A 6068-nucleotide genomic window follows, 5' to 3' on the forward strand; every position below is an offset into this window, starting at 1 on the left:
ACACAAAACAGTCTGCTTTGTAGCTAATCCATAGGAAGGACAGCAAATACCAACTTCCTTTGTGGGAAAATTCTCTCTCAAGTCAACTTTGTATATAATCCAAAACCATCACGCTTGAACAGCCCTTATCTGCTGCTTTAAGATATCATTCATGTCAGGCCATTGTCTGCCTCTCTCCTTGATAAAGTTGTCCCTCTTTCTCCAACCCTCCACTCCTTTTCCAAACACAGGACGCGGGGAAATTTTTATCATCCATATTTGTTTGGGCTCCTTCTGAGTCCTGGGAGAATAGCCTGAGATCATCTACCCGTCAAGCCATTGAAATAGATTTTCCTTCTTCCTATGTGTGAAGTGAGCTGCGATCGCTTGGCCTGGGTGGCTTTGTTCCTGGCCAAAAACAAAAGAGTGAATTTGATAAGGAAAAATCATCTGGGCTGGTTTTCGAGAACCCAGTGAAAAATTTCAAGATTTGCTTATTCTGAGATGCAGTTACACACAGACTAAAAGGAAAGAGGAGGTCGAAGAGGAGGAAAAGAGAGAAAGAGAAGAAAAGAAATGAAAAAAGAAAAAGAATCATTTTTATATCAGGAGATGGTGACATTTTTGAAACCGCGTATTTTTTCTGCCCGTGAACCGTAAGCTATGCATCCAAATCGGGACCTATAAAAGTCAGCCCAGAGATAGTTTCCATAGTGCCTCTTGCTTCAATAATATGTTAAAACAGTTATAAATCCTTTGTCTGAAGGATGGGAAGAAAAGACAAATTTTTCATCCAGGTGACTTGGATGAGATAGGGAGCCACACACTACAATGTCTTCATAATCCCTTTTCCTATGAGATTACTAAGAAAAGTGGCTTTCACTGCCAAAGCTAAGTAGAGAACTGAGGGAGTTTGCTGCATAATTTAGATGCACTTGGCCCAAATTCATCAAGACACTGAGAATTTGGGGGACTTAGGGGGAGTAGACTTTCTTTGCTTTAGGCAGGTAGCCTCACCTTTCACCTTCACTTGTCAGTAGACATCAAATTCCTCTAAAAGCTAAAATAAGCAGGCGTAGAAGTAGCTTATTGATATTTCTATATTATTGCTCTACAAAATTAACACTTATTGGGTATTCACTATGTGCTAGAGACTTTGCATATATCATCTCATTTCATTCTTATGTTACATCTTCAGAAAAAAATATGTATATCAACCCTGATTTTCGGTTAGGAAACTGATGTTTCAAGAGGGATTCAGCAAGCTGCCCAAGATAACAGAGCCAGTGGGTGACAAAGAAAGGATATGAATTCAATTCTATCCCTCTCTCTCTCTCTCTCTCTCTCTCTCTCTCTCTTTCACACACACACACACACACACACACACACATACACACCATTTTGTATTATATGTATCAAAAAGGAGCACAAAAAAAAAAAGGAGTACATAAAAACTGCTGGGAAATTCATATGTGATAAAATATAGTGAGTATGCTTTTACAGTGGTTATGTGGGAGGAATTCCTATTTTGAAAGTGAATTGTCAGGAAATCACGTCATGAATTTAACCTATACGTTCTTGAAAGAGATTTCCTATTTACTCTGTTTTTATAGACTCAGCAAATAGAGTTTACATGACTTAGTTTAGGGAGTTATTAGTCAAAGGAGACCTAAGACCAAAGGTACCTGAGCTGCTGGTACTCTGGCCTTGTTTAAAACAGGTTATGGTTCATCATTGTAAAAGGCAACCCTCGCCCCATGGTGGATATCGTAGACTGTAGTTTTTGTTGACTATTTTGTTGACTGATTGGCGAACTCAACTTAAGACAGCAGAAGACAGCTCCCTCAATGTAGTGTAGTTAAGAGAACAAGCTGTAGGGTCAAACAGACTGGATGTGAATTCACACATCTACCTCTTAACGGCCATGTGCCCAGGACAATATATTTAATCTCTAGAGTATCCATTTCCTCATTTGAAATGCGGGCATAATAAAAGTATCTACCTCATTGGTTTACTGTGAGGGTGAGTTGACTCACACAAACCATTTGTTCACGACACCTACCATATTTTAGTTATCATTGGAGGCACATTCATACAAAAAAATAATAATATCAGGCTTGTAAAAAACTGGACATTAGACATACCTTTTTAAAATGAAGTCTGAGTATTAAAATCATTCTTCCAAAAAATGTAATCCCTCAGGTATAGTAAGACTAGAGCATAGGCAAAATTATAGAGTTGAAGTTGAGGTTCATTTTTATATTCCTCACTTCTCTTTCAGAAAGGTTATAACATAAACCACCAATACAAAGCACTGGTCAACCTATATTAGAGAAAATTGAAGAAGGAGGAATATTTTCCTCTTCTTCATAAACAACTGTGTCACAAAATTATTTAAATCTGACATATGCAAATCAGCAATTTTCATGTTTCCACGGTTGCTCTGTTGAATAGCTGGTCGCCATCCTGTGTCTAAAAATATTATATAATCAGAGATCTATCTTGTATGGTCCCCCAGCAAGGATGGATAACAATGACTTTCTTCCTTCTATAATTTGGCATAATCGATACTAATTTTATCAGACTTTAGTTATTGAACATGGTTACAGAGCATATAATATACTTACCATTAGTAGATCCTGGAAATAAAAATTATGAAATAAATGAAGGAAGAAGAGAGTAAATGAGCAAATAAATAAATAACGAAGTGGCCTCTTGCAGTGCTGTCATCCACCAAAAGCACGTTTTCGGGCGGAAACAAAGAACATTAGCGCCACCTCGAGGCAGAAGCCTGTGTGGCACGATGTAAGGTAGACAGGAGGCCTGTGAGAATGTTACTAACACTAAAAGGTAGCAGAGATGGTCATTTGCACCTGTATGGCCTCTGAGCCCTAGAAATTTGGGTAGTCCAAATTAGATGTGCCGTGAGTGTAAAACACACACCAGATTTTGAAGACTTAAGATGGAAAAAAGAATGTAAACTAGCTCATTCGTAATTTTTATATTGATGACATGGTAAAATAGTATTTTTGATTATATGATGTGAAATACAATATTTACATTGTAATTTTATTTAAAATGACAATTTTAAAATTTAAATAGTAACTTTACCTATTTATTTTTATCTTTGTAATGTGGCGACTAGAAATTTAAAATTACATATGTAGCTCACCTTCTCTTTCTGTCGGGCAAGGCTGATCTCAGCCCTACCGCTCAGAACGTGGGCCAGGGAACAGCAGCGTGGACATTCAGGGCCTGGGAGCTTGTTAGAAATGCAGATTCCCAGGCCCCATTCCCAATTTACTGAATCAGAATCTGCATTTTAGCAAAACCCCCCATGTGACCCGGGTGTGTATTACGTTTGAGACTTGCCGATGTAATCCAATCCCCTTGTTTCACAAATGGGCAAACCGAGCCCCAGGGTGGTGGCACGGCTTATTCATAGCTATCTAGCTGGTTACCCTGAAACCCCTGTGGTCTTGGAACTACTAAATACCCCACCCCACACAACATCATCCTGAGGACCCTTCTCTTAGAGTAAAATAAGACTACTATTTCACTGGCAAAAAAAAAAAAATCCCATATTATTGTAAATACATAAGAAAATCTGATGTTCTTAGGGATATGTGTAACAGAATTCCAGCGTATTCTTCAGCATTTGCATAACTGAGTCACTATTCTTATGTAGAAAACCTAGACTTTCTAAGCTATTGCTACAAATAACACACTTTGACCATGAAGAAAGGCCAGAGTTTGGAGTCAATAATGTGCATTTCAATGACTGAGTCAGTAAAATCAATTTAAAGAAGACTGGTTCCTTTATGCCAAGTAAAAAAGTGAAAGGAGGAATTAGAGTTTTATTAATATAACCAAGCTTCTTGTGGGAGGGTCTTACTCATTCTTTCAATATCCAGCTCCTCACAATATGTTCAGCATATAGAAGTCTTTGAATAAGTATTTGTTGCATGAAAAGATTCATTTCTGTTGATTAGGTTCTATAGCTCAGGAAATGTCCCCTTCTTTACATTGTCCGGTAACAACGTAAAGAAATGCAGGAAAATGCTTAAGTAGGAACCAATAGCTAAAATTAGCAGTGTTTTTATGCCAAAATCCCTTTGTAACTAAGCACATTGTTAAGAGAAAAATCAAGTAGATATTAACCTTGGTTGTGAAAATATAATCCATTGCATAGAAAGATGATGGTCCAATTAAAATATAATAATATTGGAAGATAATTGCAAGGAGCAAAAGTGGATAAAAATATTTTTACTCATCTCTGTAAAGATGTTTATGTGACAGATTAATAATCAAGCTTCGTCAATTTTCAGTGTACTGTGTATAGGAACCAAATGTTTTCTCTCATACACGATCACTTTTTTGTATGCCAAATGGAAAATGTAGATTTAACTCAGGAAATGAATTTCTGTGTTACATTAATTGAATATACTAAGTACAATAGGAAGCACATTAATGAAATGGTTTTTTTAGATGATGTAAGTCATATAGGAAGGAAAGTTTAACTCCCACTCTCTTCCCTTCAATTGTCCCATTTCCTCATGTTTTATCCATTACTCACGTCATGTTTTGTCATTAACCTAAATAAAATAATGGGACAGCAATCCTGCTTGGTGTATATAATAATGCACAGATGACTCCCACATATACTTATTGAAATGGTAATAATGATAAAAATAATAGGTCAAAATGTTAATTTATATGTCATTAATTTGGCACTGAAGTATGCATTGCCTTACAGCATTTCCTCCAGTAATGTCTTGAATATATATGGAATGATTCATTCATTCATTTACTAACATTCACTGGGAACCTTTATGCCGAGCACTAACACAGACACTAGAAATACAATCCCTGCCATCCTAGGGCACATATTTTAAGGAGAAAAGAGAAAGAATAAACACATAGATGATGAAATACATGGCATGTCAGAATGTAAGAAATGACATGGAGAACACTAAAGAGGGAGACAGAAAGGCGGTTGGGATACTGCTTTATATGGGGTGGTCTCTCTTAAGGCGAATTTTGAAGCAGGGACCCAAAAGAAGCAAGGGAGGGGGCTGTGCAGATATCTGGGCTAGGGCAGCCTGGTCAAATGGAACAGGCCCCAAGGCAGGAGCATACTTAGCGGGTTGAGGAGCAACAGAGCGGCCAGCGTGACAGGAGTGGAGAGGACACAGGCAAGAGAAGGAGGAGCTGACATCAGAGAGGCAGCAAGGCCCACATCAGGTAAGACCTTGTAGTCATTGTGAGGACTTTGGATTTGCCTCTAAACAGGAGAGAAAGCCACTAACTCGAGGGTTTAGCAGACACATGCATGATCTGACTTCACCTTTAGAAGGAAGAACTTAGCTGCTGTGTTGGAACGAGACCTCAGGGACCACAGCAGAAGAGGGAGATGAGTTAGAAGATTATTGTAATAATCCAGGCAGAAGACGGGAACTTGGCCCAGGATGATGGAGGTAAAGATAATGAGGTGGTGTCACATTCTAGACATATCTTGAAGGTCAAACTAATGCATTTGGAGGTGGAGTGGATGTAGTGTATGAGAAGACAAAAGGAGACTTCAAGCTTTTTGAGCAATTTTGTGGCTCATAGCAGGTTGTTTTCCTGTGAGTTCTGTACCTTTTAAGGAACTCACCTTTAGTGTGAGTTTTTTTTCTCTGATCATCTCTTCCAAGTGGTTTGGCATTCGCCTGTGGCAGGCAGAAGCATCAAAAATTTAGACCAATTTTATGCTATTTTCTCATCTGAGACAGAAAAGTAACCAGGAAATTGGATCTGAGATAAACACCTAGAAAACAGGTATTGATATTTTTCCCCTCCCCAAACCCAAGCCACTGACAGACAAGTCTTTTTTCAGCTTCTTTTAGTGGGTAGATTTTTTTTTCTAATTTATATTTACACATTTTTATCACAGAAGCCTCTGGAGAAATTTTATAAATTATGTATTATTGATTTAGGATGTAGATGATATCAGCAGGCTGTCACTCCTGCTATAACAAATAGGAAAAAAATAGAAGCAAAAATGAAACCCGTATTTTAAGACATTGAAAAGCTATAGAGGCTGGGCG

The sequence above is a fragment of the Propithecus coquereli genome, unplaced genomic scaffold (genome assembly GCF_000956105.1).
Source record: "Propithecus coquereli isolate 6110/MARCELLA unplaced genomic scaffold, Pcoq_1.0 Scaffold162, whole genome shotgun sequence".
Lineage (NCBI taxonomy): Eukaryota > Metazoa > Chordata > Mammalia > Primates > Indriidae > Propithecus > Propithecus coquereli.